The sequence below is a fragment of the Lepisma saccharinum genome, chromosome 18 (assembly GCF_977018435.1).
Source record: "Lepisma saccharinum chromosome 18, izLepSacc3.1, whole genome shotgun sequence".
NCBI lineage: Eukaryota > Metazoa > Arthropoda > Insecta > Zygentoma > Lepismatidae > Lepisma > Lepisma saccharinum.
The window spans coordinates 5,829,112-5,853,281 of record NC_139246.1 but is presented as its reverse complement, the minus strand read 5'-3'; the positions used below and the strand labels follow the sequence as shown (position 1 = coordinate 5,853,281).

The following is a 24,170-nucleotide window of genomic DNA, read 5'->3' as shown; positions in this document are numbered from 1 at the left end:
TAATGTAAAAATCCTCAATTTCTTCCTTTCATAGTACACTTAGTCATAGTACACTTAGAAAACTTGTAAAATATCTGCAACTTCTTAAATACTTTGTAGTAGACTGGAATTGAAATTATTTGCATATTGACTGAAATTCCAATAGATGTCTCTATCGAGAATAGCTGAATTCAATTGTCACGAAAAGAAGATAATCAGTATGATAATCACATCTTGTTGATTTTATGCACCTTGCATTCATTCCACTAATCTAAACGCAAAGATTTTCATCGAATGGTTATCGTTGAAGATTTTGAGGTTTTCAACTTAAGTACATTCAAATAGTACTTGTTTTAAATTTTCCAATTTTCATACAAACTATATAAAACGGGACATTACTTCCTTGTGTAAGTTAAATTACAATTTTGAACATACAATTTGAAATTTTCCCGAATGTTCATACTAAATAAAAATCCGATTTCGGCAATCTTTGTAATTTTTTATGTTATTATTTCCAGCGAAAACAATTGTAACTTTCTTATTATGTCAAATTAGTATGTAAAACAATGTACGCGAGGTTTCTTATCCAATACACCACTCTTTCCATAAGGTTCAAATAAATACAGGGAAATTCATACCAGAACTAAGATATTAAATTAATATTTAATAAAAATAATATAATTACATTTTAGAGCAGTGCTACAGGTGTATAGAAATATGTAGTGTGACTTTTCAGGCAGTGAATGTTGAAAAATCCGCCATGCATAGTTATTCAAAGAAGAAAAAAACATTGTTTTGAAACGAAATTTTGCTAGGCAACGTTGGTTTTTACTTCTTCGTTATAGGGTTGATCTGAAGAAATTTGTCTTAAAAATTTGCTTGTATACCGGAAAAATGAGGGAAATAGTTCATATTCAAGTTGGTCAGTGTGGAAATCAAATTGGAGGAAAATTTTGGGAAGTTATATCTGATGAACATGGTATCGACCCAACTGGAACTTACCATGGGGATTCCGATCTTCAGTTGGAGAGGATCAACGTCTATTACAATGAAGGAACCAAAGGTAAATATGTTCCCAGAGCTGCTTTGATAGACTTAGAACCTGGAACGATGGATGCCATCAGGTCGGGATCCTTTGGGCAACTCTTTCGACCAGACAACTTTGTATTTGGACACAACGGTGCAGGTAACAACTGGGCGAAAGGATTTTTAACGGATGGAGCTGATAACATCGAACCTATAATGGACGTGATCAGGAGAGAGGCCGAAACCTGTGACTGTCTTCAGGGATTTCAGTTGCTTCACTCTCTAGGTGGTGGATCCGGTTCAGGACTTGGATCCTTAATCCTCACAAAAATTAGGGAAGAATTTCCTGACCGAATACTGAGTACGTTTAGCGTCATTCCTTCTCCAAAAGTGTCCGACGTGGTTGTGGAACCGTACAACGCTATACTCTCTCTCAGCCATTTGGAAAGTGTTTCGGACATGACATATTGCATTGACAATGAAGCTCTCTATGACATCTGCTTCAGGACATTGAAACTAAGTACTCCCAGTTATGGTGATCTGAATCATCTAGTCTCGGCCACAGTGTCTGGAATTACTACATGTTTGAGGTTTCCTGGTCAGTTAAATTCCGATCTGCGCAAGCTAGCTGTAAACTTGGTTCCATTTTCCCGCCTTCACTTTTTTATACCTGGTTTTGCCCCGCTAACAGCTCGTGGTAGTCAACAGTATCGGTCTCTTACTGTGCACGAACTAACCCAACAAATGTTCGACGCCAAGAATATGATGGCTGCCTGCGATCCGCGCCACGGGCGTTATCTAACAGTTGGCGCCATTTTCCGAGGAAGAGTGTCCATGAAGGAAGTCGAAGAACAAATGGTCCACGTGCACGACAAGAACAGCAGCTATTTTGCTGAGTGGATTCCAAACAACATGAAGACGGCTGTGTGTGACATCCCACCGAGAGGACTTACAATGTCGGTCACGTTTATTGGAAACTCTACAGCGGTGGTTGAATCGTTGAAAAGAGTAGTGGACCAATTCACTACCATGTTTCGCAGGAAGGCTTTCGTCCACTGGTACACAGGTGAAGGGCTGAGCGATCTGGAATTCACCGATGCAGAAAACAACGTGTCCGATATAATCCAAGAATATCAGCAATATCAAGAAATTGGAGGAACAGGAGAATGCGAATTCATTGAAGATTACGAAGAGGACTGACAACCTAAAAACTATTGTTATTACGTATGATTTGGGGGGTAAAGAAAGGAAAGATAAAAACAAATTTAATGTTTCGTTCTATAAATACCCTATTTGTAGCTCTGTTCATGTTTATAATTTATTTACAATATACATATTATATATAAAAGTTTTAATATATCTGAATTTCTTATAATTATCTGACAATGGTTCTTTACTAGAATAGCATGGAACGTTAACTGAACATTATCCATTGCCTAGTGGCTTTTTACTTGTGTTAAAACTACGTTTCAAGACTTGTGAGAATGAACATAGGTGATAATATAATGAAATTTATGAATGGACATTTACAAAGAATACTCATACCCAGTCAGCCTGCTGTGCTAACCATTCTGCCACTGAAGTTGGCTAAAATAAGTAAGTAAAAAAGCAGTGGACATATAATGTCACATTAACATTTCAAGCTAATCTAAATTTTTTCTCTTGTTATAAATCATATGCCAATATAAGTCAGTATGCATATTGACAACAGCATGTAATTTGAGTGTACAGAACTACTCAATGCAATGACACTATATTTTTCTTCATGGTCATTCCATTGTATTCATACATTACATTTCTCACATTGATCATGCTGGCACTCTATTTTCCCTATCTTTGTGATTCGCCTGTCAGCCTGTATCATCAGTTAGCTGATTCAAATCGCAGAAAGACTCATATCATCATCATCATCTTATTTCAACAATAACCATATACGTATATAACAGAACTTTTCAAACGATTTTGCGATTGTTGTAGGACATCGTATGTGTACATTAAACAAACACAAGCTCAATTCAGAATGTGATCATTGTTTAAATCGTGCTGGTATATGGATACACTATTCAGCTTCCTACTTCCCGCCGTTTTCATAGAACGTAGATTATTAAAATCTAAATCATTATTGCAAATATTAGAAGAGAAGGACAATTGTTTTACACCATGTTGATGTTATTTATCATGCATTCGATTTGTAAGTCAGAGATTGCATCGGAAAGTCTCAATATTCAAGAATTTGTGTATCAAGGTCTGTTTTAAGAAGTTTTTTTTTTAAAAGCTAACTCAGGTAACCTGGACTTCATCTATCATTTAAAGTGGGACTGAATTACTAAAGTATAACCGTACAGGGATTCATATAGTTCATTAGAAATTGTGTTGTATGATAATATTCCAACTTGAATGGCTTAAGCCAGGGGTTCTCAAAGTTTTCGTTTTGCGGCGCCATTAGTGTTTCAAGATTTCTCCGCGACGCCCAAGTAGGCCTATCTAACACTTACAACGCTCACTTAGTGTGGTTAGGTTGCTTGCCTTAAGTTAAAAATAAACACGTATTTCAAATTCAGAAACATTTTACATGTAAAATGTACTAAATAAGCACACATTTGGAACAATATAATTTCAGTGACAATATTGTAACATTTCGCGGGGCCCCTGTAAGCCAGCCACGGCGCACACTTTGTGAACCACTGGCTTAAGCGCTGAAGATGTAAGGGAATTTTCAGACAAAAGTGACAAGTGACACGCAATACACGGGATTCATACCGAAATGAGAAGATTTGGTGTTTTAAGTCCACTTTGTGCACAGTAAGGCTAATCGGGACTGGACCTACAGTTTTTAAAGTGGGATCCGAACCACTATGTGCCTCCACCGGGTATCGAACCCGGGACCCCTTGAATACAAGGCAACGACGCTACCACTGCGCCATCGGGGAGGCTCGAAATGAGAAGAGACAGGCAATATGATCGTAGAATGCACCCACCAGAATAGGACCTGTCTGTAAAAATTAATGCATTACACATACGCGACAAACAGACCGAGGAGGCCCGGTGCGATCCACACCCAAGTGACAAGCGACAATTGCAGCTTGAATGGCTAGTGGCTTGTAACTTGTCGCTTGTCACCATAGGCATGCGCAGACCCTTTGATTAAACGGAGCAAACATTTTGATGAAAGTTCAGTCGGAGAAAGAAGAACCTCATTTCATCTCACTATTTTATTGCAAAAGTTCTCTGTTTCCCTGGTAATGGTTTACTGTGGAGAGTAACCTGTCACGTGTTTTCGTTACTTCACCAGGCAAATAGTTTGCATTACACAAACAAAACATACGATTCTATCGAACTAAAATACATTAAATAACTATCATATAGATCATGTTATATTCTTTACCATTGATATAGGGATAGCTTTTCTGTTTCTCAATGCTACGACGCCAGGGGTCCGGGGTTCGAATCCCGGCCTGGGCATGGATGTTTTCGAGTGTCCATTCATCAATTTCATCATGTCATCACTCATCCCCATCTTCGGAAATTAGCCAAAAGTGCCACAAAAAGCGAAGTAAAATAAAGCCAATCAATCAATCCATTTTTCTCAATGATACCCAGACGTTCAGTTACAATAATATAAAGGATGGTTTATTTCGTGGATTAAATATATACAAAAAAAGATTACAAAAGAAATAACCCCCACATAAAAAATGACATGATCCAATTAATTAAATACTTTCAGTGGCTCGAAAACAAGTTTCTTTAAAACAATATTAATATCTTTCAGTAACTGAACGTTGGCTTGTCGCCAAACGATTCAAAAAGAATTGAAGACTAAATTGGTAAACGCTGTAAGTGCCACAATAATTCAAACACCGTTTTCCACGTTCAACTGTGAAATGTGCCATGCTTGATAATGTGGCTGGTAGTGGCTAAGTAGTTCAAATGGCGTGTAAAGAGGTCACTAGTGTGTACGTTCTTACGGGCTGATGTGCGAAACGATGCCATTTCCCAACAATTTCACTTTTGACACTTACAACGTTTACCACTTTTAGTCCTCAATTACGTGGACTACCTATGCATGATCGGCCGCTAGCCAGAAAGCTAGCTGCAGCCACTCTATATCGACGTCGAGAGAACCTCCAAGGTCTCCCCCTCTTGTCCAAGAAACGTTAGAAGCCGATGCCCGCTTTTCCGAGCAGGCCACATCTCCAGGAAGATATCAACTCGGGGCAAGCCCCGGCACCTATCGACCTGTTGGGTGAGATGAGTCAAGACAAGAGCTTATAAAACCTTTTCCTGCCAACCCCCTTTATATAGGCCCTCTGAAGAATGACCGGTAAACTGGAATTTCCACCTCTTAATGACTTGGAGGGATTTTTTTTAAAAATTAACCGCCTTCAACAACCTTGCTTCGAGTCACGTAGGCCAAGCCTTTAGTAAGTTAATTTTAAAACTGCATAAAGAAAGGAGTTGCATTGGGTTACGGCTCGTTTCGCCTTATTACGTTTTCACTTCCCTCAATAGAATTTCAAATGATTTATGTGACACTAACTTTCCAAGGCGAAACGGGACATTCCATTTCGCCTTATCCTGTTTCGCCTTACACACAAAAAATCCCACCAGGGAATATTATCGACATGAAGGGTCATTATTATTAATGTATTATTAACCTAACCTAATCTAACCTAACCTATAGTGCAGGAGGCCTTAGAAAGAGCGTTTCGCGGGCTAACAGCAGACGCCGCTCTCATACTATTGCTGATACTCTCGTGTCGTCTGCTCCTCAGCCGAACAAACACTATATTATGTACTTACTTTGGAACAAACAGGCCGAGGTAGCAAGATGCAGAAGAGGTCACTCACCCTTCCAGAAGGGTGCAGCGAGAGCTAGCTGTGGCAACCGGGCTCGCTCATTCGCGGACCTGATTGGTTCTCGCAGACACAACCCCATATTGTCGTTTGCTGTAAGCCCGCGAAGCGATCTTTCTAAGGCCTCATGGAGTATAACCTAACCTAACCTAACCTAACCTAACCGACAGAACAATAGGAGCCAAGGTAGGCAACATCGCAAGCTCTGCGCTCCCATTATGAATTACCCTTCATGTCGACAATATTCCCAGGTGGGAAATTTTTTGTGTGTAAAGCGAAACAGGATAAGACGAAATGGGATGTCCCGTCTGGCCTTAGAAAGTTCGTGTCACATAAATCATTTGAAATTCTATGGGGGAGGTGAAAACCCAATAAGGCGAAACGGGAGGACACGTTGCATTGACATTAAAGGACAAAATATTAAACATGAATAAAAAACTAATAAAAAAGGATCATTTAATGATTCTATCATTACACCCTTCTCTTTATTTTCTTTGTCTGTGGTTCATACTAATTTACATATAAACATGATTTCGTACAGCAGATTCAAAAGAGGTACACATAATATATTTATTTCCAACGTGTGACCAATTTATTCTGCAACCACATAGATGTAACACAGCTAGCCTAACGAATAACATGGGAACAGGGGCGCCGACTTGTCAAAATTATTGGGAGGCTCTGATCACTGAAATAAATGAATGAATGACTCACTCCCTCCCTTTTTTAAAAATAAAAATTACGTCTTCGTATAGCAGTTTTTAAGCAGCTATCATATTCCTCATGTAAATGAAATGTAACATGAAAAACCTGTGTCTGCTCATTTGTTTTTTAGATAACAATTAACATTTTTTATTTAAAAGTAGGCTATGTATTTACATTAAGAGGCCAACATAACAGTTTTATGCCGGCCTCAGTAGCCGAGCGTGTTGGGTGGTCGGCTCAACTTGCTTTGATCCGGAGGTCTCGGGTTCGAGTCCCGGCGAGGGCATGGGTGTGTTTTAATGTCTGCAACAGACTTGTAAAGGACGGGTGCAAATAACCTTAGTGTTGACGTACCCGTAAAAATAGCGAATATTTACAATATTTAATAGTTTTATTTAATCATTTACATAAATGCTAACACAAATCGCAGGCAAATAGTTTTACTTTTTTGTTCTTGCTACAATATTTACTTTTTAAATTTAATTTTGCAATAATAAATAAACACATAGCACGCCGTGCTTTAGTAATAATGCCTTTGATCATAGCCGTTCCCGCTTTCGCAATACAGACTTTTCATAAGCTTTCCATGCGTACTTTACTGCAATCCAGTGTTACATAAACTCAAAGACTTTAGAATTATTTTCCCCTTATTCTTTGGACTAGAGGAAAGGTTTCGAGGATAACTAAATATCGTACATATCAATATTGCCTGAAAGTCGTGTTTACGACCTCAAATTGTTCAGAATTCACTAACAACATACTGGTATAATTGTCATATCACCTCGTTATTTTGAAACTCTTTTTAGTAAAAATGTTAACAATACTCATAATTATATACTTAGCATATAGTAATAAGTCGTGTGTTTTGCTGTCTCCGTTCATAGCCCACCTCCCCAAAGTTGATGGTTTAGCGGTCTCAGCCCCCCCAAATTTGATGGTCTAGAACATTTCAAATGTGTATTTAAAGTTAAGTTCATGTTGCACAATTTAGAGTAAATTTTACAAGAGAAGCAAAATAATACATTAGATCCTGTTAAGCAAAATTATTTGAGGGGCTCTGCCCCACATCATTAACATTGGGGAGGCTCGAGCCCCCCCCCCCCCAAGCCCCATGGAGTCGGCGCCTATGCATGAGAAGAATACTTAAGGAGAAGTAATTTGCTAGAGAATGAAGTGAGATAGTCCAATTGCATTGGTAATAAACCCGCCGTAATAAGATTTCTGTACACTAAATTTCTAAGTGAGCGTATTAGGAGGGGCAACTGCCCCCTTGCCGCCCCATGTGCACGCCTATGCTTGTTACGTCTGTCTGAAATATCTCTTAGAAGTAGGCTTGCTTTCATTTTCCTGCCAGCGAAGGCAAGGATTTAAAGGAACGAAATAGAAAGCTGTACAGTGGTGTAGATATCCCGTCTATTTCACTTGCATCAAGTTTATTAATGATCTATTTAACCAAGAAGAACAATTACTTCAAATATCATTGACCATTTCTTCATAATAATCTGCATACATAGCAGTTTCCTAAGAGTTAGATATATTGTGAACTATGCGCTGCAAGCACATGTGTTCTAAATGTTAATATTACGAGTATATTGTACCGGTTGGCCAGAATTAAAGTTACCCAACTCATAGCCGTCTGTAGCCTGTTTGAGGTATCCTAGAACTCTGAAATTTGGTGAATCCACTATCAGACCATGGGGAAGAGGATGGTGATAATAAAAAGGATAGTTAAATTTTCCGCCAGGTTGAAATGTGGCGCTGTAATAATGCCTATTGAAAAACATAAATGATTTAGCTGAGTTACTAATTAGAAAGACATTTGCTAGTGGCTTGAAGTTGCGAGAACTCAACTCAACTAAGATTTATTGGACTTACAGCTTTACAGGTGGCTGTTTATGCCCAGCATACATTATAAGTACATAAGATACATTTTTGATATAAATTTTACACACAAAATTCATAAACGCTCTTAAATACAATTTTATATAACTACATTAACTCATTCAGTAACAAAAAAATATTTTAATTTTATATCAGCTTTTCTCAAAAAAGCAAGTATAACATATCCAATTCTAACATCTGGAGCATACAACATTGAAGTCATATTAATGGGAAAAGGAACATTAATTTTTGACAAAGTTTTATATAAGGTCTTTCTTTTCTCTGAGTGAATTGGACATTCCAAAATAATATAATGAGCATCACCCCCTTAAATCACCACAGTCACAATTCGGAGATTTCAAAATGTGTATTTTAAATAAATGATAATATGTTCTCGCGTGACCACTTCTTAGTCTATTTATTAAAACAATTGCATTTCTTGAACATTTACAATTATAAAAACCAAGGTTTTTTCCTAGTGTAATCAACATAAGGACGATAACTTTCACCAACACTTTGTAATGAATTATTACACCATAAGTTCCATTCTTCAAAAATTTTCTTCTTAACCCTCGGCAAAAGATCTGTGTAATGCAATGGTAACTGGATTGTTTCATTCAATTGAGCAGCTTGTTTTGCATATCTGTCTGCTTGTTCATTTCCGTAAATATTAATGTGTGATTTTACCCACACATAATGAACTACTTTTCCATTGCTTATTAAGCTATTAGTTTCACGAATACAATTGATGACATATGGTGATATTTTAAATAAATTTTTATAACTAGATTGTATTGCTTGTAAAACACTTTGCGAATCAACTAGTATTAGAAATTTCTGTTCGGGAACTGTACCAATATAAATCAAAGCTTGATATACCGCATATATTTCTGCTGTAAATATAGATGCCTCCACTGGTAACCTACACATTTTTGATATATTTCTTTCAGTATCATAAAGAGCTGCTCCTATTCCACTTTCAGTTTCATATCCATCTATATATATATGATAAAAGTCTTCCCAAGATTCTCTAAACTCAGATGAATGATTATATTTCGGGAAATATATATTTTGAATTGGTTGTGTGGGAAATTCTAACGAGTACACTGGCAATGTTCTTGCTATGAGTACTTGACTACATTCATGATGATGATATTTACTAAATAGTTGTACCCAAAGCGTAAGTTGCGAGAAAATAATCTCGTTTATTGCAAGATTGCAAGGTAAAGGCAAATCCATAACCAATTGGAGCAGTTTACGTCATTATTACAACCCATCATGGAAGTATAGCGCCACATTTCAACCTGGTGGCGGAAAATTGAAATATTTTTATTGCCATCCTCTTCCCCATGGCCTGCATAGTGGATTCACAAAATTTCAGAGTTCTACGATGCCTCAAACAGGCTACAGAGGGCTCTGAGTTGGGTAACTTTAATTCTGGCCACCCGGTACTTGGAGGGGGAGAAATAAAATCATTCTTGGCAGCGATGAAAAATTATTGTCCCCCACTCCCTGCCGTTAACTGGCACACTACATATGCGGCCAGAATTTCTATATGTAAAGCATGGGCGTAACTTGGGAGCTAACTTCGAGGGGACAGAATCAAACTGGGCCTAATTTTGAGGGGCAGAATTAAACTGGGCCTAATTTTGAGGAGGCAGAATTAAACTAGGCCTAATTTTGAGGGGCCAGAATTAAACGGCCTAATTTTGAGGGGGCAGAATTAACCTTGGCCTAATTTTGAGGGGGCAGAATTAAACTGGGCCTAATTTTGAGGGGGCAGAATCAAACTGGACCTAATTTTGAGGGGGCAAAATCAAACTGGGACTAATTATGAGGGGGCAGAATCAAACTGGGACTAATTTTGAGGGGGTAGAATTAAACTGGGCCTAATTTTGAAGGGTCAGAATTAAACTGGGCCTAATTTTGAAGGGGCAGAATTAAACTGGACCTAATTTTTAGGGGCAGAATTAAACTGGGCCTAATTTTGAGGGCCAAAAGTTTTCCATACAATAAAGACAGCATCCATAACCGTGCCTAATTTTGAGGGGGCAGAATTGAACTGGCCCTAATTTTGAGGGGGCAGAATTAAACTTGGGCCTAATTATGAGGGGGCAGAATTAAAGTGGGCCTAATTGTGAGGGGGCAGAATTAAGCTGGGCTTAATTTTGAGGAGGCAGAATAAGACGTGGGGCCTAATTTTGAGGGGTAGAATCAACCCTAGACTAGAGAAGTTTGCGAAATAACTGTGACGTTTGCGAAATTACAAATATTACTCTTTATTACTTTTCTCCTCAGATCTCCTAACTTTTAACTTTTAATGAACACGAAAATGTTGGGGGGCAAGTGCCCCTCTTGCCCCCGCCAAGTTACGACTATGAGTAAAGGCCTGAGGCTACAACATAGTGAGGCCCCTATATACCATTTCAGTTTATAGCTTTTTAGGTCGAGTTTTATCATTTCGTTAGTTACATGTTTTATCACATTTCAAATATCTTCAACTTAAAATTTTGTGGCCCGTTTCTAAGTATTTTTTCTACAGTGGAGGTCCGTATCAAGATGTAGGCCTCCCAAGCCCTTATCTCTTTACATCTCACTCTAATTACATGCACACAATGTTTGAAATGAAAGTAACAAGTCAAATATCTTTCTTTTTGTTTGATTTTCCATACATACATTTCAGATTTTGTTCATATCTGGGGAAAGACCACTCCCCCTTTCCTTCGAATAAGTCTCTTTATCTCATTATTTACTGTGTTTTTAGTCTTCTGTGTAAGAGACATTAATGATAAGATTTACTTGGTTTGAGCAATAATAAAATGTTCTGAATCTGTTCATTTACATAGATTTATATCTAAATATAAACTACACGCTTGCAGAAAATGTAAAAATTAGAAATACCTCTAATTTGTTGAATTCCGGTTTGGGAATTTTTGTTTCCTTTCAAAGTAAACGAAGGACAATCTATGTACCAGTCAGAAAATATAACAATATCTGGCAACATTAGAATTTGATGTTTTCGAAACAAAATCTTTGTTGATACGATACACATTTGGTTTTTCAGTTCCAAAATTTTAACATTTTTTTATCCAAATTCTGAAATTGATTTGTGCGTGCCTGCATCTGAAATTGATTTGTGCGTGCCTGCATACTTTTCGGTTTTGTTTCGATAAGAAAAAGTCTTCCAAAATGAGGGAAATTGTTCATCTTCAAGCAGGCCAGTGTGGAAATCAAATTGGAGGGAAATTTTGGGAAGTTATATCAGACGAACACGGAATAGATCCAAAGGGGAACTATCATGGTGACTCAGATTTGCAGTTAGAACGAATAAACGTATACTACAACGAAGCTACTCAAGGTAAATATGTTCCTAGAGCGGTTATGATAGATTTGGAACCCGGAACAATGGATGCAATTAGATCAGGACCTTTTGGTCAAATTTTTCGTCCAGACAATTTCATCTTTGGTCAGAGTGGTGCTGGCAATAACTGGGCTAAAGGATTTTTAACAGAGGGAGCAGAACTAGCAGATTCGGTGATGAATAGCGTCAGGAAAGAAGCAGAAAGTTGCGACTGTCTTCAAGGTTTCCAACTAACACACTCGCTTGGCGGTGGGTCAGGTTCTGGAATGGGATCCTTGCTTCTAACGAAGATCAGAGAGGAGTATCCTGATAGGATCATCAATACGTTTAGTGTTATCCCTTCACCAAAAGTATCAGATGTTGTGGTCGAACCTTATAACGCCACGCTTGCCATCAGTCACCTCATGGAAACTTCCGATATGACAAACTGCATCGACAACGAAGCGTTGCACGATATATGTTTCAGAAGATTAAAGCTAACTTCGCCAACGTATGGTGACTTGAATCACTTAGTTTCTGCTACCATTACGGGCATTACTACCTGTTTGAGATTTCCTGGACAGTTGAATTCAGATCTACGTAAACTTGCGGTTAATCTGATTCCATTTTGGCGTCTTCACTTCTTCATACCTGGATTCGCTCCTCTGACTTCACGTGGAAGTCAGCAGTATCGTTCGTTCACCGTTCCCGAGTTGGCTCAGCAGCTGTTCGATGGCAGTAACGTTATGTCAGCCTGCGACCCTCGCAGCGGACGATACTTGACAGTAGGTGCCGTGTTTCGAGGTAGAGTCTCAATGAGTGAAGTAGAAGAGCAAATGATGAACATTCACGACAAGAACAGTTCTTATTTTTCTGAATGGATTCCGAACAACATAAAAACCGCCGTGTGCGATATTCCACCTCGAGGGCTGAAAATAGCAGCTGCGTTCGTGGGAAATTCAACCGCTGTGGCCGAGTCACTGATGAGAGTCGCGGAACAGTTCAAACCCATGTTCAAGAGGAAGGCATTCGTACATTGGTACGTGGGGGAAGGCATGTCGGAAATTGATTTTTATGATGCCGAGAGGCACTTGCTTGATTTGATTGATGAATACCAGATGTATGAATTGGCTGGAACACAGGAAGAGGGCGAGGGAAACGAGGATATGGAATGGGAATAGATATTTCCTTCTGGTTTTCTGTTTAATAACCGCGATTTGGTATATTGTATGAATTTTACAGTACTTCTTGGTTTGTAATATTTTGTTCTTTATACTAATGTACTTATTCTATCACATTTTTATTGTGCTTGTATTGTGAGATGTTGTAATACAAGATAATTATACTTTTTAATTTAAGCAAGGAATAATTACTCCTTTTGAATGTGTGTCTTCATTGTATTGAACCACTTCTGAAAACATGATGAAACTTAACTTACATGAAAGCGATTGTTTATTTTTGACAGTCAATTCAAACCAACTCAAGTCTATAAATCATTCACGCTGATCTGATTGTTCAAGTTTATGCAATAATATTTCCGAAAGTGAGAATGCAATTTAAAAAACAAAATCATTGTTTGACTTTTTAAAAGTTAGGTTTGCATACTTTTAAGATACATATTTCGTTTTCAAATAAATGTACTCGTAAAGGGAACTTGTAATCTGCTGAAAGGTTACGGAAATTGTCGTATTTTAGAAACTGTAGTTCGTATGGATTTTATTGCAATGCCAATATAAGAATATAAAAAGAATGAAGATTTGTCAGAAATGGTTCCAATATTTACAAAAAATATATGTCCTTCAAATAAACATAAATTTTGATTCCCTTAAGGGATGATTCTTGTTCCTTCCTTAATAACGCAATATCCACTCTCAAAACACAAATATTTATAATATTGTTAATAGACATCAATTCCAGATCAATCGGTTCTTAATTTAAGTTTGTCTTGAAGTTTAATTTAAAAAAATACATAATTACACTTTGCAAAATATAAATAAACATTACGCTTAATCTAATATTAGAAAGAAATAGTAATGTAAATATGTAACTCACACTCAGTATTGAAATATATTAGAAAAGATCTACTGTTAATAACATTATACAAAGAAGGATGTGTAGGTTCATAGCGCAGCATCTAACCTCTCGCTTGGAAAATTAACTTGCTGATTATACCAAGGAAGTGCAAGGGTTATATTATTTGCGTGTGGAAAATATGTGGTTAAAGACATCAACGTCAGTGAAGATAGCTTTGACCTTGTCTTAGAAGAATAATTATGACGTCTAAGACTTGAATACTCAGTATATGTAGCAAAATCAGTTTTTTCTTTAAAAAAATTGTACCTGAGGGATGAAGGCGGTCGGAGCGTGGTGAGGAACAAATCAACTCAACAAATTGGTCTAAGCCCCGCGACAGGTTAACTTTGCAGCAACATTTCACACATGTAGACCAAAGCTTGCGCGCAGAATATAGTTCCGGTGCAATACTTCCGATTTGCTCGCTGCCTGTGACATGAACAGCTCGACGGTTGAGGTAAGATTATCACGGAAGATGCTGAGCGCCGTTCTCGCGTGGATTAGTACATAAAACTTGCTGCAAACTTAACTTGTCGCGAGGCTTAGATCGTGAATGTCTAGAGCTCGGCTTCGACATCCCCTCACATACCTTGACGACATGTAATGTTCAGACGGGAGCTTCAGTTCTTAGCTTACCATAAAATCAGTTTTACGGTTTTAGTTCTTCTGTTAACAGTTTCAACAGCTCTTAGCTACAGATCGTACTATAAGAATCAACCAAAACTAGAAATACAGCCGTGTGTTTTCGTCTTCTTTTTCGTATTTTGGAGAGTCTAATTTGAGGTTTAGCAGGCGTTCTGCAACCGAAAGAATACCCTCGCATGTTTCAAACTAGACATGGAGAACAATTTGCTGTTACCCGGTTCCGAAAATATCCGGATTTGATCCGGTAGGAACCGGGTATCCGGATTCGGATACAAGAACCGTTTTCCGGGGTTTGGGGTAACCGGATCTATTACTTCTCCGGACATGGGTATTTCTGGATCCGGTTATCTCTGTTTGAAGCCATATCAACATTCTGGAATGAATGTAACTTGTGACCAAATAATGAGTGCCATGGCCATTTTATGTGGAAATTACATGAGTGCTACGTCTCCCGACTAGGAGTATGAGCACTTTTCTACACCCAGGGCTTGTGGGTTTAAGTAATAGTCTTAATATCGCATAATTAACGATTTATTGACAGCAATAACTTTAACTAGCAACTCGTTAACAACACACGTTTAAAAGACATTTCCACGAAGATACTTACTTTACACAAGCCTTACAGAGGCCAATCTTTTAATTTAATTCCACCTCTGCTATTTCCAACAGATTATAAGCAGTACAATAATCACAATATTATCACAAAAGGACTTGCAAGAACACAAACTTAGACTTACAATAAAGTCATCTTTCATATTTTTCTTTCATAACCAAAAAGCCCACAACATCTTAATCTTCTTTCATAGTTACCAACTCCTTATTTTTGCAGAGTTGCCAACATATGTGATAACACTAGATATGACAATACAGGCCCTCCTATACGTGTGATACACTTACAGAATAACATTGACTCAAACGAACATGTACATAAATTAAACAAATAAACCATAAATCTTTTGCTACGACGTAACTTGGGTCGTTGCATGGGTTAAAAACAAAAATAGTAGTAAACATAGCTCTAACGTTGCTCCTGAACAAGTGAACATGACGTCTAACACTTTGTTACTCAGTATGTTTTTTGGAGTTTGTTTCAAATCCACTTTGTGCGTAGAAAAGCTAATCGGGACTGAACCTATAGTTTAAAGTGGGATCCGAACAACTGTGCTACGTGCCTCCACCGGGTATCGAACCCCGGAACCCTTGATTACAAAGCGACGAAGTTACCACTACGCCATCAAGGAGGCCTCAGTATATATACACCCAAAATCAGTTTTTATAATCCATCAATCCTCTTTGGTTTTCTTAGGAATCTAGACGTAAATGCAAATACGGAACTTTTAACGAAGGCCATGGCATTTCCTTGGACTTCTAGCCCCATTCCCTGCCTTCTATAAGTATCTCAAAGTGATGGTCAACTCAATAGTATATAATATATTAGTCACGTTATACATCAACCACCGAAAATAATTCTTTAGTAATTCATACAATCCACAAAACACAGAAAATAGTGTGGGAGGTCCTCATTTTCTCACTGTCCTAATTTTAAATGCAACCCTGTCCAATCCGAAAACCGACCACCAAATCTATGGTTATGGTTCAGAACATTTCTCACCTTGAAGTTCTTCTGATTATTGGTATCTTTCCTTTTATATTCTTCCCTTCATTCCAAGCGTCTGGATCATCATAGATATCAAAATCCTTCAGAAAGTGATTTAGGAGCATGAGCTAATCACAGTCTTCTAATTCTGTAGGGTAACTGCTCTATTATCAGGGTTATGACTTCTTCACTGAAGTTGTCAGACAAGTTTTGATATGCAGCATATACACTCCAGGTGTAACTTTCCATGTTTTCATGCATTTGCCGATAATATCCTCTATTTCTGACTGCTTTGCCTTTCGTAACGCAAATTCTTTACGAAATTTGTCCCAAAAGTCTGCGTAATCTATAAAGTTGTCAATGTTTCCTGACAGGCAATGTTCAGCTTTGCCTGTGAAAACGCGTGGCAATATCTCTAAGCGATAGTTCTGAGGGACTTGCAACATATCGAAACTAACCTTCAACTCCCGAAGATATTTTTTCCGCAGACTGGGCTTAAATATCCTCGTTGAATTTTGGAATGTGAGCTATGTCGGCTAGGCGAGGCATCTTAAATGCCTGGCGTCTTCTAGGTGGTTATTCATCATTATTTCCTCCCTCGCGGCTTCTCTTTCTTCCCTCAATAATAATTGGATCTTTATGACCAGAATGTTTTCTAGTGGTTGAAGATAATTCAAAAACACCCGCTTCTGGATTCAAAACTTACAATTCAGGAGAAATTCTTGTAGAACCCACAGATATAACAACATCGGTTTGAAATTGTAAACTATGGAATTGCATCTCCAAATCGTTAACTCTTTGGACGAACAAGCCGGTCTGTTCCTTGATTTCTTGTCTTAGAGAAACCTCTATCTTTCTAGCGTCACTTAGAGTCTTTTCTACTATTGCCTTCTGATGCTGCACTGCTTTCTCAATGTCTTTTGTTTGTTCGCTCATGGTCTGAACAGCAGCCTGTAATTCTTGTCCAAAAGCATATACTGTAGTCTCCAACGTTGTCAACATTCCGGGCTGGATGTCAACTTGTCCTTCCTTATTTATAACTAACTGTCTGGATTAATTCGAGGCAATTATTAAAGTTTGTATCCACTTGCTCCTTCCAGTCAGCCAGAGGTTGTAACTGTTCTTGGAGAACCTGTCCAACTTTCTCATTGACTCTCTCCGTTACTTTTTCTAATTCTTGCTGGCTACTTACTTTAATTTTCTGAAGTTCCTCTCTCAGTCCATCAACTTGGACTTCCTTAAATTGTATAAAGAGAGCCCTAAGTTCATTCATATCCGCCTTATGTTACTCTTCATCATCTTCTTTCTCTTTCCTTCTCTTTTGATCTTGCTTCTCTATCAAAGACTCAAGTTCTCGTCTTCTCTCAGCTTCTTCTTCATCTTTCTCCTTCCTTCTCTTTTGTTTTTGCTTCTCTAATCAAAGACTCAAGTTCTCGCTTTCTCTCAGCTTCTTTTTCAGCTTTCTTCTTCCCCTTTTCCTTCTTTCGTTCTTCTTTTTCTTTCTTTTGTTCTTCTATCTCTCTTTAGAGCCACTCAAGGATCAACCGTTCAGGAGGCGAAAGCGTAGGAAGGATTACCTCCGGCTCAATATCTTTGGGAACAGTGGTCTGACAGTTACTACAAACCAAGTCACCTTCTGAACTTGCCACCTCTTGTCCATCACAATAAAAATGCTTATATTTCAAACATTGGGAACACTGGAAGTACTCCTCGTCGTCAGTCAGATCTTCACAGCAACCAAATTCCAACTCAAGACCCATAGTCTTCTTGGACTTGCTCCTCAGACTCATGCACTATTCATATTAACACTCCACATATATACCTTCGTGATTCTCGTAACGACGAATTATCATCACTCGGAGCATCAACACTGTATCCTTCACACTAACACTATCACAATTAGATGACTTTTGCTTATATACCTATTTGGTTTCTTTTCCTTTTCAAACCTTATTGTTATCGAATCGTCACGTTGTGGAGCCAAAATTTTTACTACTTCCCCCGACTAGGAGTATGAGCACTCATCTACATCCAGAGTTTGTGGGTTTAAGTAATAGTTTTAACACCGCATAATTAACGATTTATTGACAGCAATAACTTTAACTAGCAACTCGTTAACAACACACGTTCAAAAGACATTTCCACGAAGATACTTACTTTACACAAGCCTTACAGAGGCCAATCTTTTAATTTAATTCCACCTCTGCTATTTCCAACAGATTATAAGCAGTACAATAATCACAATATTATCACAAAAGGACTTGCAAGAACACAAACTTAGACTTACAATAAAGTCATCTTTCATATTTTTCTTTCATAACCAAAAAGCCCACAAAATCTTAATCTTCTTTCATAGTTACCAACTCCTTATTTTTGCAGAGTTGCCAACATATGTCATAACACTAGATATGACAATACAGGAACGATATACGTGTGATAAACTTACAGAATAACATTGAATCAAACGAACATGTACATAAATTAAACAAATAAACCATAAATCTTTTGCTACGACGTAACTTGGGTCGTTGCATGGGTTAAACACAACAATAGTAGTAAACATAGCTCTAACGTTGGACGTCTAACATTTTGTTACTCAGTATGTTTTTGGAGTTTGTTTCAAATCCACTTTGTGCACAGAAAAGCTAATCGGGACTGAACCGCTGTGCTACGTGCCTCCACCGGGTATCGAACCCTTGATTACAAAGCGACGACGTTACCACTACGCCATCGGGGAGGCCTTAGTATATGTACTCAAAATCTGTTCTTATAATCCATCAATCCTCCCCGGCTTTCTTAGGACTGTACACGTAAATGCAAGTACGGAACTTTTAACGAAGGCCATGGCATTTCCTTGGACTTCTTGCCCCATTCCCTGCCTTCTATAAGTATCTCCAAGTGATGGTTAACTCAACAGTATAAATTAGTCACGTTATACATCAACCACCGAAAATAATTCTTTTGTTATTCATACAATCTACAAAACACAGAAAATAGTGTGAGAGGGCCTCATTTTCGCACTGTCCTAATTTTATATGCAACCCTGTGCGTTCATCATTCATCCTCATCGTCGCGATTAACTCGAGCCATAGGAAAATAGTCTGCAATAGACAAAATACACCTTTTTGCGGTATTCTTTTCATTTCGACATGACTAGAGAACACATTTTTCAGAACATCTTGTTTATGATAAGAAATGAAAGTGGAAAACTGGGAATTAAACTTACAATAACTTCATAGCCAAAGCCATAACTTGGTGGGGGTAGGGGGCAATTGCCCCCCCCCCAAATACAGGTTTATTATTAGAAGTCAATTTCACTTTTGTTAATTCGGACCTGAGAAGCAGAGTAATGAGAATTTCTTATGATTTCGCAAATTTAACAGTTGGGCTATATAGCATAATAGTCTGGACGCTATCTTTACGGTATAGGAAACTTTTTGATTTTGTCCAACCCACAACGTTAAGCCCCACGTTCGATTTTGTCTCCCCCCAAAATAGGTCCCAAGTTACGTCCCTGTTCATATCGCAACTTTAACCGTCACGAGTAAATCGGCAATACTTTTGTACAGTGGGATACACAAGTATTGTTCGGTAAATTGTCCATGGCAAGTTTTATCTTCCATCCTGTGTGTTTTTAAAGAATGGATTTTTAAGTATGTTGATGTGGAGGTTATCAGCAGCTTGTTTGACATTTCGTTTCAATTTATTTATTTATGTTCTTGATTTTACTTCGCCTCTTATCGCCTCTTCCATGTCGCCTTGTTACCAATGGATCCCGGGTTCGATACCTGGTGGAGGCACATGGCATAGTGGTTCGGATTCCACTTTAAGCTGTACGTCCAGTCCAGATTAGCCTTTCTGTGCATAAAGTGGACTTAAAACAACCATTCAACAACTTCGCCTCTTGTGCCACTTTTTGGGTAATTTGCGAAGATGGGGATGAGTGATATGATGAAATTGATGAATGGACACTCACAAACATCCATAAACAGGCCGGGATTCGATCCCGAGACCCCTGGCGTCGTAGCGCGATGTGCTAACCACTCCGCCACGAGGGCCGGTAAAATGAAGTGCAGGAACATGGTGATGGATAATTAGCTTGGTAATACTTATGCATCCCACTGTACATTTCACATGCTTGACTGTACTACATATAGTTTCTTGAAAAATTAAAAATGATAAGATTTACTTGGTGTGTGCAATAATAAAATATTCTGACTGTTCATTTACATAGATTAATATCTAAATATGTGGAAATAAACTACACGCTTGCAGAAAATGTAAAAATGAGAAATATCTCTAAATTTGTTGAATTACTGTTTGGGAATTTTTCTTCCCTTGCAAAAGTAAAATGAGGACAATCTATGACAGAAAATATAACATTATCTGGCAACATTAGAATTTGATGTTTTCGAAACAAAATCTTTGTTGATACGATACACATTTGGTTTTTCAGTTCCAAAATTTTAACATTTTTTTATCCAAATTCTGAAATTGATTTGTGCGTGCCTGCATCTGAAATTGATTTGTGCGTGCCTGCATACTTTTCGGTTTTGTTTCGATAAGAAAAAGTCTTCCAAAATGAGGGAAATTGTTCATCTTCAAGCAGGCCAGTGTGGAAATCAAATTGGAGGGAAATTTTGGGAAGTTATATCAGACGAACACGGAATAGATCCAAAGGGGAACTATCATGGTGACTCAGATTTGCAGTTAGAACGAATAAACGTATACTACAACGAAGCTACTCAAGGTAAATATGTTCCTAGAGCGGTTATGATAGATTTGGAACCCGGAACAATGGATGCAATTAGATCAGGACCCTTTGGTCAAATTTTTCGTCCAGACAATTTCATCTTTGGTCAGAGTGGTGCTGGCAATAACTTTGCTAAAGGATTTTTAACAGAGGGAGCAGAACTAGCAGATTCGGTGATGGATATAGTCAGGAAAGAAGCAGAAAGTTGCGACTGTCTTCAAGGTTTCCAACTAACACACTCGCTTGGCGGTGGGTCAGGTTCTGGAATGGGATCCTTGCTTCTAACGAAGATCAGAGAGGAGTATCCTGATAGGATCATCAATACGTTTAGTGTTATCCCTTCACCAAAAGTATCAGATGTTGTGGTCGAACCTTATAACGCCACGCTTGCCATCAGTCATCTCGTGCACACTTCCGACATGACAAACTGCATCGACAACGAAGCGTTGTACGATATATGTTTCAGAAGATTGAAGCTAACCACGCCAACGTATGGTGACTTGAATCACTTAGTTTCTGCTACTATTACGGGCATTACTACCTGTTTGAGATTTCCTGGACAGTTGAATTCAGATCTACGTAAACTTGCTGTTAATCTGGTTCCATTTTCGCGTCTTCACTTCTTCATACCTGGATTCGCTCCTCTGACTTCACGTGGAAGTCAGCAGTATCGTTCGCTCACCGTTCCTGAGTTGGCTCAGCAGCTGTTCGATGCCAAGAACGTTATGTCAGCCTGCGACCCTCGCAGCGGACGATACTTGACAGTAGGTGCCGTGTTTCGAGGTAGAGTCTCAATGAAGGAAGTAGAAGAGCAAATGATGAACATTCACGACAAGAACAGTTCTTACTTCGCAGAATGGATTCCGAACAACATGAAAACTGCCGTGTGCGATGTTCCACCTCGAGGGTTGAAAATGGCAGCTACGTTCGTTGGAAATTCGACCGCCGTGGTCGAGTCACTGAAGAGAGTCGCGGAACAGTTCAATGCCATGTTCAAGAGGAAGGCATTCATACATTGGTACGTGGGAGAAGGCATGTCCGAAAATGAGTTTACAGAAGCCGATGGGAACTTGTATGATTTAATTGAAGAATACCAGCAATACCAAGAGGCTGGAACACAGGGAGAGGGCGAAGGGAACGAGGATGTTGAAGGGGAATAGATATTTCCTTCTGGTTTTCTGTTTAATACACGCGATTTAGTATATTGTATGAATTTTACAGTACTTGTTGTTTTGTGAAAGTTTGTTCTTTATACTAATATACTTATTGTACCACATTTTATTGTGCTTGTATTGTGAGATGACTGTATGTACTGCAAAATAATTATACTTTTTTTAATTTAAACAAGGAATAATTATTCCTTTTGAATGTGTGTCTTCATTGTATTGAACCACTTCTGAAAACATAATGAAACTTAACTTACATGAAATAGATTGCCTATTTTTGACAGTCAATTCAAACCAACACAAGTCTATAAATGATTAAGACTGATTTGAATATTAAGTTTATGTAATAATATTTCCGAAAGTGAGAATGCAATTTTTAAATAAAAATTATTGTTTGACTTTTTAAAAGTTAGGTTTGCATATTTTTAAGATATATATTTAGTTTCCAAATAAATTTACTAGTAAAGGGAACTTGTAATGTGCTGAAAGGTTACTGAAATTGTCGTATTTTAGAAACTGTAGTTTGTATGGATTTTATTGCAATGCCAATATAAGAATATAAAAAGAATGAAGATTTGTCAGAAATGGTTCCAATATTTACAAAAAATATATGTCCTTCAAATAAACATAAATTTTGATTCCCTTAAGGGATGATTCTTGTTCCTTCCTTAATAACGCAATATCCACTCTCAAAACGCAAATATTTATAATATTGTTAATAGACATCAATTCCAGATCAATCGGTTCTTAATTTAAGTTTGTCTTGAAGTTTAATTTAAAAAAGTACATAATTACACTTTGCAAAATATAAATAAACATTACGCTTAATCTAATATTAGAAAGAAATAGTAATGTAAATATGTAACTCACACTCAGTATTGAAATATATTAGAAAAGATCTACTGTTAATAACATTATACAAAGAAGGATGTGTAGGTTCATAGCTCCGCACCTAACCTCTCGCTTGGAAAATTAACTTGCTGATTATACCAAGGAAGTGCAAGGGTTATATTATTTGCGTGTGGAAAATATGTGGTTAAAGACATCAACGTCAGTGAAGATAGCTTTGACCTTGTCTTAGAAGAATAATTATGACGTCTAAGACTTGAATACTCAGCATATGTAGCAAAATCAGTTTTTTCTTTAAAAAAATTGTACCTGAGGGATGAAGGCGGTCGGAGCGTGGTGAGGAACAAATCACCTCAACAAATTGGTCTAGATCGTGAATGTCTAGAGCTCTACTTCCCATCCTCTCACATACCTTGACGACATGTAATGTTCAGACGGGAGCTTCAGTTCTTAGCTTACCATAAAATCAGTTTTACGGTTTTAGTTCTTCTGTTAACAGTTTCAACAGCTTTTAGCTACAGATCGTACTATAAGAATCAATCAAACAAATACAGAGAGTCTAATTTGAGGTTTAGCAGGCGTTCAGCAACCGAAAGAATACCCTCGCATGTTTCAAACTAGACATGGAGAACAATTTGCGGTTACCCGGTTCCGAAAATATCCGGATTTGATCCGGTAGGAACCGGGTATCCGGATTCGGATACAAGAACCGTTTTCCGGGGTTTGGGGTAACCGGATCTATTACTTCTCCGGACATGGGTATTTCTGGATCCGGTTATCTCTGTTTGAAGCCATATCAACATTCTGGAATGAATGTAACTTGTGTCCGAATAATAAGTGCCATGGTCATTTTATGTGGGCATTATACATGGTTTAAAAACAACTTGGTGGGGGTAGGGGACACTTGTCCCCCCTCAAAATACAGGTTTATTATTAGAAGTCAATTTCACTTTTGTTAATTCAGACCTGAGAAGCAGAGTAATGAGAATTTCTTATGATTTCGCAAATTTAACAGTTAGGCTATTAGCATAATAGTCTGGACGCTATCTTTACGGTATAGGAAACTTTTTGAATTTGTCCAACCCACAACGTTAAGCCCCACGTTCGATTTTGCCTCCCCCCTAAATAGATCTCAAGTTACGCCCCTGTTCATATTGCAAGTTTAACCGGCACAAGTAAATCGGCAATACTTTTGTACAGTGGGATACACAAGTATTGCTCGGTAAATTGTCCATGGCAATTTTTATCTTCCATCCTGTGTGTCTTTAAAGAATAGATTTTTAAGTATGCTATTGTGGAGGT

The 24,170-nt window shown here is 38.0% G+C and overlaps 3 pseudogenes; all 3 read left to right on the top strand.

Moving 5' to 3' along the window:
• The first annotated feature begins 800 nt into the window (after positions 1 to 800).
• Positions 801 to 2,356, top strand: LOC146002360 (tubulin beta-4B chain pseudogene; annotated as a pseudogene).
• A 9,113-nt stretch (positions 2,357 to 11,469) lies between these two features.
• LOC146002359 (tubulin beta-4B chain pseudogene) lies at positions 11,470 to 13,255 on the top strand (annotated as a pseudogene).
• Positions 13,256 to 20,516: 7,261 nt separating this feature from the next.
• Positions 20,517 to 22,212, top strand: LOC146002358 (tubulin beta chain pseudogene; annotated as a pseudogene).
• The last annotated feature ends 1,958 nt before the right edge of the window (positions 22,213 to 24,170 follow it).